This window comes from Oratosquilla oratoria, chromosome 1, assembly GCF_046742065.1.
Source record: "Oratosquilla oratoria isolate Oo_2021 chromosome 1, ASM4674206v1, whole genome shotgun sequence".
Taxonomy (NCBI): Eukaryota; Metazoa; Arthropoda; class Malacostraca; order Stomatopoda; family Squillidae; genus Oratosquilla; species Oratosquilla oratoria.
Genome location: NC_134777.1, coordinates 104,044,812 through 104,059,811, shown reverse-complemented (window position 1 = coordinate 104,059,811; position 15,000 = coordinate 104,044,812).

Sequence of the window (15,000 nt, the reverse complement as noted above, 5' to 3'; positions counted from 1 at the left end):
TTTGAATGGTTGGGAGGCAGAATGTTCGATTTGAAGATCATCGGCCTTCCATCCCCGATTTATGACCCTCCACCTTCAACTTCCGACCTCCTACCTCCAACTTCCGACCTCCTACCTCCAACTTCCGACCTCCAACTTCCAACCTCTGATCTCCAACTTCCGACCTCCAGCCCCCAACTTCCGACCTCTAATCTCCAACTTCCGACCTCCAACCTCCAACTTCCGATCTCCAAATTCCGACTTCCGATCTCCAAATTCCGACTTCCAGCCTCCAACTTCCGACCTCCAGCCTCCAACTTCCGACTTCCAGCCTCTAACTTCCGACCTCCAATCTCCAACTTCCGACCTCCAACCTACAACTTCCAACCTCCAACTTCCGACCTACTTCCGACTTCCAACTTCCGACCTCCAACTTCCGACTTCCAACCTCCAACTCGAAGAGTTGAAGACTGAGAATGAATTTTTTTTATTAAAAAAATAACACTTTTTCTATGATAGAAACTGGTATGTGAAGAAATCACTGATAACCAGTTCTAGCTTAGAACATTCTTTTTATCTTTAAAAAAACATAACAGAGAAAGTTCTGTTCTGGCTTTCTGAAAAATTCCATTATAAGGAATTGGCTTCAATAATGATCTTGTGGCGGGGGAGACATGGTAATGATCAAAAAGTGAATTTTGATCATTTCATTATTATACTAAATACAGATAACTTTTTTCCAGTTTATTGTGGCTAAGAATATAATAACTTTAACTTCTTTATCTTTGCCTCTCTCTCTCTCTCTCTCTCTCTCTCTCTCTCTCTCTCTCTCTCTCTCTCTCTCTCTCTCTCTCTCTCTCTCTCTCTCTCTCTCCTCTCTCTCTATCTATCTATCTCTCTCTCTCTCTCTCTCTCTCTCCCTCTCTAGCCTTGCTCCACTCATAATCTAGATAATGTAGGTTTGTATGTGTGTTCAAGCACGCACACGCACACACACGATCTCATTCTTACCTCTCATTTCAGAATGTACCTCCTTTTAGTACACGCCTTTGCCTTCATGTGGAGGGAAACTGCAAACATTCGCTTCTCCTCCTCCTCCTCCTCCTGCTCCTCCTCCTCTTCCTCCTCCTCCTCCTCCTCCTCCTCCTCCTCCTCCTCCTCCTCCTCCTCCTCCTCTTCTTCTATACTTTTCCTCCTCAGACTTCCCTCGTCATCTTTCTTGTTTCTCTTCTTCTGTAAGAACTCGTTATTTACACTTTTTCCTTTCTTTTCTACTCGTTTGCAATTTTCCTTCATCCTCCTACTCCTCCTCTTCCACCTCCACCTCCCCTCCTCTCCTCCCCCTCCTGTACTTCCCTTCTTTCCTGTATCTTCCTCCTCCCCTGTACTTCCTTCCTCTCCTCCATCTCTCCTCATTCCTCCTCCACCTCCCTTCCTCTCCTCACTTCTCCTCCACCTCCCCTCCTCTCCTCACTCCTCCTCCACCTCCCCTCCTCTCCTCACTCCTCCTCCACCTCCCCTCCTCTCCTCCCCCTTTTGTACCTCCCTCCTCTCCTATATCTCCCTCTTCTCCTCCATCTCTCCTCACTCCTCCTCCTCCTCCTCCCACTCCCTCTTCCCCGCCTCCTGCATCTACATCCTCTCTATCTCATTCACGCCCTCCTTTCCTGTTCCCCTCTCTCCTTCCTCTCCTCCTCACTCCTCTCCTCTTCCTTCTTCTCTCCTCTCTTCCTCCCACATCACTCCTACTCCACCTCTCCTTCACTTTCCTCCTCCACCTCTTCCACCTCCCTCCTCTCAACTTCCTCCTCCACTTCCATCCTCTCCTTCTCCTCCTTCTCCGGCTCCATCATTTCACTTTTTCTCTCTTTCTTTTTTTTTTCTTTTTTTTTTTTAATTTCTTGTTCCCAAACACTCAAACTCTCTCATTTCCTCTTCCTAAAACTTTGAAACTATAGTTATCATTGTTTCCTCTTCTCAGACGTGAAGACGACCCCATCTTCTTCTTATTCTTCTTCTTTTTCTTCTTCTTTTTCTTCTTCTTCTTCTTCTTCGTCTTCTTCTTCCTCCTCCTCCTCCTCCTTAATCTTGCTTCTGGAAAATATACTTTTTTTTTTTTTTTTTTTTTTTTTTAAGAAGTTTACCGGAGACTATCTTGGAGAAAGATAAGGAAAGTCGATTAAAAATAGCACATAAAATAAAGATATAATAAAAATGAAAAAAGAATGAAGATAAAGAAATATCCTTCTCAGACCTTTCTCAAGAGTAATATCTCACCCACCAAAATACCCTAAATACATTTTTTCACAAAATTCAAAATATTACCAAGGTCTCTTTCTCTTTTTCGGAAATGTTTTCATGGGCTCGCTTTGCTCCGAGTATTTTGGGTTGTAGAAAATATTTTGGGTCCTTTGCTGAAGAAGAAAAAAAAAATACGTTCCCTTTGAAATATAAATGTTTTTGTAAATAAATACAAGCGCTCTCACGTATACCAATATCATTCTCTCTCGCACAAGCTCTCTTTCTCTCTCTCGCTCTCTAGTTCGCTCTCTGTCTCTCTCTCAATGTCGCTATCGGTATATCTCTCTTTCTCTCTCTCACGCTCTGGTTATATGTACTTCTCACATTCTCTCTTTCGCTATTGCTCTTTCACGCTCTCTCTTTCATTTTCGCTAGCTCTCTCGTTCTTGCTCTCGCTGTCGCTCTATCTCTCTTGTTCTAGCTCTACCTTGTTGCTCACTCACTCTTATTTTCTATTTCTTTCTCTCTTTCTGTCTGCCTCTCTCTCTCTCTCTCTCTCTCTCTCTCTCTCTCTCTCTCTCTCTCTCTCAGACACGCACACACACGCACGTACACGCACACACACACACACACACTCCCTCTCTTTCACACACACACAAACACACACACACACGCATACACACACACACACACACACACACACACACACACACACACACACACACACACACACACACACACACACACACACACACACACACACACACACACACACACACACACACACACACACACACATTTTTTTAAGGTGTTCAATGTTTGTAATCGGTTTTCTCCATATTTCAAGTTGTTGATCCACCATTTATTTTCTATAAATTATTTAACTTGGAACTCTTGTAAATAATTTCAAATCATATTGCCAATTATGCAATTCCTTTTGTTTATCTGTTGATTTTTTTTTATCTATTTATTTATTTATTTATTCTTTTTTTATCTATATTCTCTGTGAAATGCAATTCGGTACGTCACGAAACTCCCCCCTGTCAGGAGGCTAGAACGGTGCCCCTTACAGAGGACTTTGTAGCGTGGAATTTAATGAGCTATGCCCTTGGTTCAACTCGCCGGTGGCAGGGTTCGAACCGCCATCATCTCAACCTCCGTCGCAGGTAGCGACGCCCTAACCCGCTCAGGCAGCGTTAATTGTACCCCAATTTTCTCCAGCCCCATTTATTTAACTCCTATCTCTCGCCCATCATGGTTATAATTTCTGTCAATTTTCTAAGATTGATCTTAACCCTGTCTTTTCTCAACTATCTACTGTCTATCTGTATGTCACCATTTTTGTTAATTTTCTAAGATTTTATTTTTATTTATTTATTTATTTTATCAATTTCATCCTCTGTCAACAACTCTTCTTTTCCAATTGATGCATCCCATCCAGTGCTCGTCTCACACAAAGAAGCCTTACTCTTCCTGCCAACTTCTCTCTCTGACACACAAGACCAAAGTTTTCTTTCGTCTCTGAGCAATCTGCCTAGGTCTCTCTACTCCCTACTCCAGCCCCCTCTCCACTCCCTACTCTCCCCCTCTCCACTCCATACTCTCCCCCTCTCCACCCCTACTCTCCCCCTCTCCACCCCTGTTCTTCCCTCTACCCCTTACTCCTCCACCCACTACTCTCCCCCTCCACCCCTACTCTTCCTCACCCACCCCTACTCTCCCCCTCTATCTCTCCTCTACAACTCGTCGCCCTACTCTCCCCTCTCAAGCCCCTAGTCTCCCCCTCCAAACTCTTCTCTCTCCCCTTCACCCTTACTCTCCCCTTCCACCCCTGATCACCCCCTACTCTACTCCCTGTCCCTACTCTCCACCTCACCCTACTCTCTCCCCACCATCCTCTACTCTCCTCCCTCTCCCCCAGTCTCACCCCTCCAACCCTTGCTTACCCCCTCCAGCATCTTCTCTCTCCCCCCCACCCCTATTCTCCCTCCTCCACCCCTACTCTTCCACTCTATCCCTACTCTCCTTCTCACAGCCCCACTCTCCCCCTCCAACCCCTACTCTCCCCCTCCAACATCTTCCCACTCCCCCCTCTACCCCCTACTCTCCTCCTTCCACCCCTACTCTCTCCCTCTAACCCCTATTCTCTCCCCCACCCTCTCCTCTCCCCCTCTAACCCATACTCTCTCCCCTCCACCCCTACTCTCCCCCTCACCCCCTATTCTCACCCTTTTCTCCTTTCCCTTCACCCCCTATCCTACCCCCCTCACCCCGTACTCTCCTCCGCCGACTTCTTACTCTCCCCCTTAACATTACCCACTACTCTCCCCCTTCCCTCTAATCTTCCCCTTCACCCCCTACTCTCCCCCTCTCCACTACTGAACAGAAGCCTTACCATAAGTAAAAGAGAGAGCGGGAGAGAGAAAGATAGAGAGAGGGAGAGAGAGAGAGAGAGAGAGAGAGAGAGAGAGAGAGAGAGAGAGATTATGAACTAAGAACCTGTTGTTCAGCAACGCTGGTGACGAACAAGATCCCCCCCCAGTTCAACTGAACAGCCTACATTTCCTTCCCCTCCATCCCATTTCAGAAACCTCCTTCCATCGCCCCATCACTCTGCCAATCCGCCTCCCAATCCACGGCCCAATAACCTTTCACATTTCGTATCCCCTGACCAATCTTCAATTTCCAACGGGAAGCATACTATATCTCCAATCTCTCCCCAATCCGACAGTACTTCCTCCCCCTCCCCTTCCCCCTCCCCCCACCCCCCACTCAGGGTCGCTCCCCCAACCAACAAGATTGGCAGGCTTCCGAATCCCGACTCTCAACTCTTCAATCTTCAACTCTCAAACCCTGACTTTCGTATTTCACATCGTGACTCTTACCTCTTCTCTATTCTCTACTTCCTCACATTTTACCTCTCGCCTTTCACTTTGTATCTCCTCCCTCTTACCTCCTACCTCTCACATAATACCTCTCTACTCTCTTCTCTCTCCTCTCTCTTCTCCCTTCTCTCCTCTCGCGTTTCTCCCTACCTCTCTCACCTTCTCCTACCTCTCACCTTTCCTTTCCTACCTCCACTTACCTCCTACCTCTCACCTTTTACTTTCCACCCCTGCCTCTCACCCTTCACCCTCCACCCTCCACCCCCTCCTACCTTTCACCACACACCTACCTCTCACCCCAATCTCCTTACCTACCTCTCATATCTCACTTCCTACCTCTCCCCACACACCTCCTACCTCTCACCCAAACCCCCCCTACCTACCTCTCATCTCTCACTTCCTACCTCTTACCACACACCTCCTACCTCTTACCCCGACCCCCCTACCCTCTCATCTCTACCTCTCAACACACACCTCCTACCTCTCACCCCAACTCCCCCACCTACCTATCACCTCTCACTTCCTACCTATCATCACACACCTCCTGCCTCTCACCCCAACCCCCCTACCTACCTCTCATCTTTACCTCTAACCACACACCTACCTCCCACCCCGACCCCTCCCCTACCTACCTCTCATCTCTACCTCTCACCACACGCCTCCTACCTGTCACCCCGACCTTCCTACCTACCTGTCATCTCTCACTTCCTACCTCTCACCTCTTTTCCGTATGATCGAGTTTGAGTCGCCAGGTTCTTCTCCCTCCCTCTCCTTCGCCGGCCCGCCCGGCTGTCGTCTCTGATCCTACAGACTGTCAGCCTTCGCCTTCTTGATCTTTCATCTTCATTCTTAAAGCCTTTCAGACCTTCTTTATATTTTCGAGCACACGCGCGCACGCACGCACGCATGACTTGCTGGTGTAGTGAGACGTGTCCTCCCATGCGTGAGGACCTAAGCTCGCGCTGCGCTCAGGGCGTGAAAATGTTTCGGTGATACTGCAAACTGTTACTGTCCCCTTTGAGCAAAGGGAATTTGTTGTGTGTGCGTGTATGCGTGTGTGTTTGTGTACGTTTATATGTGTATGTGTTCCTGCGATCGAATGTGTGCGTGTGTATTTGTGTGTGTGTGTGTTTGTATGTTTGTGTGTGCTTAGGTGTGCGTGTTTGTATGTTTGTATGTGCTTGCGTGTATGTGTGTGTGTGTGTGTGTGTGTGTGTATGTGTGTGATTTTGAGTTAAGATTTATTTAATTACTGGACACGCAGTGTCTCTCTAAGCAACCCTGATAGATTCAATCATCATGGTCGTCTCTCAAAGGTTGCTTGATTGACCCACTTTTTCGGATGAATCTGACCTCTCTCTCTCTCTCTCTCTCTCTCTCTCTCTCTCTCTCTCTCTCTCTCTCTCTCTCTCTCTCTCTCTCTCTCTCTCTCTCTCTCTCTCTCTCTCTCTCTCTCTCTCTCTCTCTCTCTCTTGTGGTTTTTATCTGAAACTCATTGTAGGTATCACAGTTTCCTGTTGACTGACTTTACATGAAAAAAATTATATAATATTGATGATAATATATCATTTCATGATGAGGTTTGGTTTAACATCATGAACCATCCTTCTTATACAGGGGTTGCTAGGATGATGGTGTCCCCTTGCTATATATATATATATATATATATATATATATATATATATAATATATATATGTATATATATATATATATATATATATATATATATATTGTATGTACGTTTTTATTATTCTATTCATTTGTTTTTTAAGCAATTAATTTGTTTAATGAAGTAGGCCCTTACTACGAACTCGCTGTCTTCAGTTTTGACTCGATCCACCTCCGCCCCGACCTCGCGACGCTCTCAAAAAGAAAATGGAAAATCCAAAAATTAAAGATTTGGCCTAAGGTACTTGGAGTAATTCCTATGGAGAGCCGGAGAGGGAGGGAGAGAGAGAGAGAGAGAGAGAGAGAGAGAGAGAGAGAGAGAGAGAGAGAGAGAGAAACTGCATGCACAGATGGTCCGTTTCTCTATCTATCTATATATCTATCTATCTATCTATCTATCTACCTATCTCGTATGGCCGAAACTCCTGGCTCTATAGTAACTACCACGTACCAGGGCTGTCCGAACACATTAGGTCATGGTGACCGTATTGATGCAACTAAACGTCTTTTGCCCTTAAACTCTCGCCTTGTCCACATGAATGTGAATCTTTAGTGACATTTAAGTGGCGCTTGCTACCAAAGGTTCCACAAAAATGTCACCCAGGACTCGAACGACAAAACAGAGCAACAAAAAAGTGGCCGGCCACTTCAAAGATGGTGAGGAAACACTTTAGGAGAAGGCAAGGAGGCCTCTTTGTGGTACAGTGGTAACGTGCGTGGTTGGCGGCCTACGAGGAAGGTCAAACGCTCCGGCACAGAGGTTAGGAAAGGCGTCCACGCTGAACAACCATCCGTAAAAATCAAAGAATTTTCGTAAAGCACCAAAATTGTCAACCCTGATCAAGGTAGTCCATATCGTCACCCCGATTCGTCATCAGTTATTAGCCCATATGTTTACGAAAATTGCACGGTAATATATATATATATATATATATATATATATATATATATATATATATATACATATATATATATATATACACAGATATAAATATATATACACACACACACACACACACACACAAATATATATATATATCTATATATATATATATATATATATATATATATAAGAAAAATAAGTAAATAAATAGATAAATGAAAAAAGCTCATAAGAGTTTGAGAGGCAGCAAAAATAAATAAGTAAATAAATAAAAATAAAATGAAACTTAAGGGGGTACGCGACACCTGGGGGGGTGAATTTGGTCAAGATATGGCATTTTTCAAAATTGTGTTCAAAATGTTCGTATACCACTTAGAAATAAATCCCGACAAATAATTTTCCAGCCGCGCGCAATTTAAAGGTCCTGGGTGAGGATTAAAGGGACAGATTTAAAGGCGCAACCCACACTAGAAGGAGGCGTGCCACTTAGGACCTTCAGGCGCAGCGAATAACGTTGAAATTTGATTGAATTTACACTCGCCCAGTGTATCAACGGCCAATACGATTGTGGAGGGGAAGGGAGGAAGGTGGAGGGAGAATATTTCGCCAACTTTGTGCGAAACTAAGCGTTAGTTACCGGCTAACTCTGAAAAGGGAAGTACGCATGTCTCATGAGCTCTCATTGCAATCTATTACTTTAGCTAGTACATATTACTCTTTAGTACAGTCATCATGGGTAGCAAAAAGAACAAAAGAACATCACAATGACAAAAAACAGCAGTTAAAGATGGCAAGCAGTCAAAGACGACTAAAGATCTCACCACCTCTCACTCCACCACCGCCCTCACCTGCACCTCTGTGACGGTGACAGAGGTAAAGGACAACATTAGACTAAACAATTCAAAGAGGAAGATTAAATCCAAAGAAGAAAGCAAGAGGAAAAAGATCAAGGCTATACAGGAAGAAGAAAGAAGAAGGGACATCATATGATGCTGGAGGGGGTGCCCTACCAACATAGATTGGCGAGGGGAATCTGATGAGGAAAGAGAAGGTGCCCACTACTGGAAAATAAACCTCTTTCCAATGATTTAGATACCCTGAAGACCCCCAGCAGAGAGGTTTCATATGAAGAAACCGCCAAAGGTGCAAAAAAGCAAATTATATGATGTTGTCGTCTGTGCGTCGTCACTACTGTGACATACTTATACTTTAGTTTTTCAGTATTTAAAGTACTTATAATTAAAATATGTTGATAATTTTTACTGTACTTACTTATTATATAATAAGAATTAAGCCATGAAAAAATCAGTCAAATTGGTGAAACTATAAGCAAGTTACAGATATATTCATATTTCAAGTTGCCATATCTCCGTTCGATATTTTTCTACTTTTTTTAATCATAAAAAATCTAATATACATTAGATTTAAATGAAACTTACAGGGAATATTACTTTTAGTAACTGCTAGGGCCGATCGTTCGAATATTTTGAATAGGATGAAAGAGTTCGGAGTAATAATGGAAACAAGAGCAAAAAAATTGTATTTTTCACGATTTTTGCCAGCCATTAAAATTGAAATGCCTGTATGCAAAAGTATAAAGGAAATTGTTCAATTACTCAATGACCGGCCCTAGGTGTGCCTACTGACTAATCATAGCCAAAATATAAAACAAATTGGTTCACGTATTATGGTGCTGTGCACTTTTAAATGTCGCTACTGGTATACGTACATGTGTACATGTGTACATATGTACATGTGTACATACATCATTCTGCTTCACCTAAAATGTAAGCAATATGGATACCTATTTACCTGAGAAGTTTCAGCTCTTTACTCTAAATATTTTAGAAAATGACCTCCAGGTGTCGCGTACCCCCTTAAGAGCATGAGAGGCAGCCGTAACTAAATCATCACTGTATTTAAAATAACAGAAATTGGAACATCGAAGCGCTGTTCTACACACGTCTACATAAGGATACACATACATAGGCGCGCGCACATATAAACACGTACACAAATGTACACACGGATGCACATATACACACGTACACATATGCACACGTACGCACAGACACGCGCTTGAACACACACACACACACAAACACACACGCATACACACATACACACACACACACACACACGCACATATATATATATATATATATATATATATAATATATGTATATATATATGTATATGTATGTATATATATACATATATATACATATATATATATATATTATATATATATACATACATACACACACACATATATATATATATACATATGTGTGTATATATATATATATATATATATACATACATATATATATATATATATATATATATACAACTTGTGCACTGCTATAGCTACTGTTGTTGTTGTTGTTGTTGTTATTGCTTTTAGAGTCAGACTCAGTTAAGCGACCCATTGTCCAGAACGGTCACTGCTGCTCTCTCCGGTTATGACGCCGGTTTTCCCGGTTACTGCCCGTTCCGGTCACTACCCACTTGATCCTCAACCCCCCCCCCTTTTTTTTGGGGGGGAGGAGGGGGCTGTGCCGCCTTCTCGCGCTGTGCTCCAACCCACCCCCCACCCCCACAATCGACACGCTCCATTACGCTCAACAGGATCTGAAAAAATCCATATACGTTAGTACACACACACACACACACACACACACACACACACACACACACACACACACACACACACACACACAAGCACGTACATACAGACACACAAACACACACGCACGCGCACACACACACACACACACACACACACACATACACATACACGAAACCATGCAAATATGTTCGCATGTATACACATTCGTTCAGACATGTACGCGTGTATGTTCCCATGGCCATGCACACCCATATGCACGCGCGTGCGCGCACACACACACACATACACACACACACACACACACACACACACACACACACACACACACACACACACACACACACTTAGCAGCGGGGTAATGTAGCTGAACACATGCTTGTTCTGTTCCGTTAACTTCCAAAGAATGCGAATGATACTAAAAAAAAAAAAAAAATTGAAACAAAATGTGGACGGCAAGGAGGGAGGAAACTAAGTGGGTGAAGGAGGAAGAGGACGAGGAGGAGGAAGGAGGAAGGCTGTCGGTGGGGGAGGAGGAGACAGATAAGGAAGAAGGAAGAAGTCTGTTGTCCAGGAAGAGGGGAGAGGGCGGAAACAGCTTATATGGTGAAGGAAGAGGAAAAGGAGGAGAGTAGTTTCCATGGGGGAGGAGGAGGAGGAGGAGAAGGAGGAGGAAAGGAGGTGAGGGGAAATATTAAGGGAAGTTGTGGCGAAAGAGTAGGTAAGAATCTTAGAGAAATGGGGAAGGAGGAAGAAGAATAGGTAAGAGCCATCGAGGAATAAGAGGAGGAGTGTGGAAGAGTAAAGAGGAGGAGGAAGAAGTGGGTAGGAAACAGCTTATACGGGGAAGGAGGAGGAAGAAGAGGTGGGAGATTTTTAGGGGAGAGGGAAGAAGGAGGAGGGAGGAGGAGGAGGAGGAGGAGGAGGGAGGGGAGGAGGTGTTTAGGAAAGGTACCAGATGAAACGTGCTATCCTTAGATGAAAAACAAGAACGAAAAGAAGAAGAAGAAGAAGAAGAAGAAGAAAAAGCGAAAAAAGGGGAGATGCTGGACTCGCGCTATCAGTTTGTGATTGGGATCGTCACTGGCAAAGAGGGGAGACGAAGAGGGGAAAGGGGATGAAGAGGGGAAAAGAATAAATAAAAAACTGAAAGAAAGAGAGAGAGAGAGAGAGAGAGAAAGTAGTAATGTTGAAACAGAGGACAGCGAAATAAATAGTATAAATAAGAAGAAAATAGAAAAAATTATATTGAAAGAAATATTGTAACAAGGAGAAAGGTCCGTGAAAGAACTATTGCAAGAGAGAGAACAGTAGAAGAAACAATGTAAGAGGGAGGAAGAGAGAGAGAGAGAGAGAGAGAGAGAGGAAGAAAGAGAGAGAGATAGAGAAAGAGAGAGAGAGAGGAGAAGAGAGTAAACGGGGCAAAAAAAAGAGATCGAGAAAAAAAAATAGAACGATAATGGGGATGGGACGAGTTAGAGAGAGAGAGAAAACGGGACAAAAAAAAGAGAGCGAGAGAAAAAAAGAGCGATAATGGGGGAGGGGAGGAGTTAGGCAGCAACTTTGAAGAAGGCGCCCAGGAAGGGGTCGGGGGGGAGTGGGGGGAGTTGGGGCTGGAGTCGCACAGGAAGTAAAATCGAGCTTATGGAGGGCAGGAAAGGCGCTTGGGCCAACCAGGGCTGGGGAAGGGGGGGGGAGGGGAGGAGAGCGAGTAAGATGAAGAATAGGAGAAGGAGGAAGGGGAAGGAGGAGAAGGGGGTTGAGGAAGAGGAAGGGACGTAAAAGCAAAAGGAAGGTTTAGGAAAGGAGGAGGAAGGGAAAGGAGAGGAGGAGGATAGGGAGGAAGAGGGAAAGCGAGGAGGACGAGTAGGAAGAAGGGTAGGAAGGGGAGGAAGAGGACAGGAAAAGAGAAAGAGAAGGAGAACTAGGAGGAGGAGGAGGAGGAGAAGGGGGTGGAGGAAGAGGAAGGGACGGAGGAGTAAAGGGAGTGTTTAGGAAAGGAGGAGGAAGGGAAATGAGAGGAGGAGGGTAGGGAGGAAGAGGGAAAGAAAGCGAGGAAGACGAGTAGGAAGAAGGGTAGAAAGAGGACACGAAAAGAGAAAGAGAAAGAGGAGAACAAGAAGCAGGAGGAGGAGGTGGAGGAGGAGGAGGGGAATGGAGATAAACTAGGCCAACAGGGGAGGTGGGAAGGAGAGAGAGGGAGGGAAGGGACTAAGCAAAGAGGGGAAAAAGAATGGAGAGGAGGGTGGAGGGAGGGGAGAAGGAAGAAAGGTGAAGGGGAGAGTGAGGGGAAGGAACCAAGCAAAGAGGGGAGAAGGGAGGATAAGGTGAGAAAGGGAGGGGGAGAGGAGGTGAAGGGAGGAGAGGCGAGGGGAGGGAATGGGAAGGGGGAGGAAGCAACGAATGAAAGAGGGGAGAAAAGGGGATAGCTAAGAAGAGGGGACTAGGTCGGGACAAAGCGTGCACAGAGAGGGGAAAGGGGGGGAAAGAGGGGAGAAGAAGGACAAAGCGAAAAGACGAGGGGAAAGAGAGGGGAGGGGAGGGAGAAAGCAAATAGAGAGAGGAGTGAGGGAGTGGAGAGATCAGGGAAAGTAGGGAGGATAGAGGGGCAAAAAGAATAGAGGAGGGGAGGGGAAGGGAACAGGCAGGGATGAAAAGGGAGGGACTAGGGAAGGGGCGAGGGAGGGAAGCGGAATTGAAGCAGAAAATAGACGATTGAAGGAGAGAGAAGGAGGAGGGGAATGTGGGGTTGGAGGAGAAGAGGAGGAAGTGCAAAAAGAAAAAGAAGAGGACGAGGGAGAAGTGGAGGAGAGTAGGAGGAGGAGGAGGGGGATGTGGGGTTGGAAGAGAAGGGGAGGAAGAGCAAAAAGAAAAAGAAGAGGAGGTGGGAGAGGTGGAGGAGGGGAGCAGAAGTAAGAGGAAGAGGAAGAAGTGGGAAATATGTAGAGGAAAAGGTGTAAAAAGGGAGAGGAGGAACAGGGAGATGAGAAAGAAGGAGAGCTGGAGTAAGAATAGGAGAGGCGTAGTAAGAAGAAGGGGATAAAGAGGAATAAGAAGACGGGAACTACGAAAAGGAGGAGGAGGAGGAGAAAGTAGATGAAAACAAAGTGAAAGTGGGTGCTTCCCTCAGCTGAATGAAAAGTCATATATGGATATATGTATGCATATATATATATATATATATATATATATATATATACATATATATATATATTTCTAAACAGAAATGTAGTAACACATTTGTAAATGGCACACAGGAACCCACAGTCGGAGAAAGAATAAACTTCGAATTAAGAAGAATCCTATATTTCGGCTATCAACTGTAGCCCTCTTCAGGAAAGTACCTCTTCAGGTACTTTCCTGAAGAGGGCTACAGTTGATAGCCGAAATATAGGATTCTTCTTTATTCGAAGTTTATTCTTTCTCCGACTGTGGGTTCCTGTGTCATATATATATAAATATATATATATATGTATATATATATATATACACGAAAGGAAGGATGGAATTAAGTAAACTCCAATTCTCTCGGGACTTGTTTATTGGAAACTAAAATGCGAGTACAGGTGAATAAAATAGCTGTCTTGGCAGCGGGACATAATTCTTTATGCAAGAATGAAATGATACACATTTAATAGCTCCACGACTAATTTGGTTTATGTAATACTATTTAAACTTTGTAGAATAATAGTACCAATATTTATAGCTATTTACACATAGATATGATTGACGTAATAGTATTAATAATGTTATATTTCCATAATGCAATTCTAGCGGGATGACAATATTAATAAAGAAATTGACATATGGTACGTGAATTCTACAGTAAACGAATTCTTCAAGGCATGACCTTGCTACATTATCCCCCCGCCCCCTAGTGAGGCGGTAGGAGGAACGAGACCTTAGTCTTTAGGCGTGACGAGTTGTCAGCAGGATCGGATGTTACCGACATGGCAGGTGTTAGGCCTAGTGTTATCGTATATGCAGTCAAACATAACAATAGACACACCCTCAAACACACAGTTGACTGCCTACCGGGACGCTGGGGTGACCAGGGACTGGACACCTGCCTACCGGGACGCTGGGCCAACTCCTGGTGACCTGCCCACCGGGACGCTGGGGCGACCGTGGACTAATCGCCTGCCTACCGGGACGCTAGGGTGACCAGGACTCCATTCACTGCAAACACTCACAAGCATTCAAACATGCACTCAGACAATCACACATACAAACACAAACAGGTATTCACACATGTACACAGTCAAACATAACAATAGACACACCCTCAAACACACAGTTGACTGCCTACCGGGACGCTGGGGTGACCAGGGACTGGACACCTGCCTACCGGGACGCTGGGGCAACTCCTGGTGACCTGCCCACCGGGACGCTGGGGCAACCGTGAACTAATCGCCTGCCTACCGGGACGCTGGGGTGACCAGGACTCCATTCACTGCAAACACTCACAAGCATTCAAACATGCACTCAGACAATCACACATACAAACACAAACAGGTATTCACACTTGTACACAGTCAAACATAACAATAGACACACCCTCAAACACACAGTTGACTGCCTACCGGGACGCTGGGGTGACCAGGGACTGGACACCTGCCTACCGGGACGCTGGGGCAACTCCTGGTGACCTGCCCACCGGGACGCTGGGGCGACCGTGAACTAATCGCCTGCCTACCGGGACGCTGGGGTGACC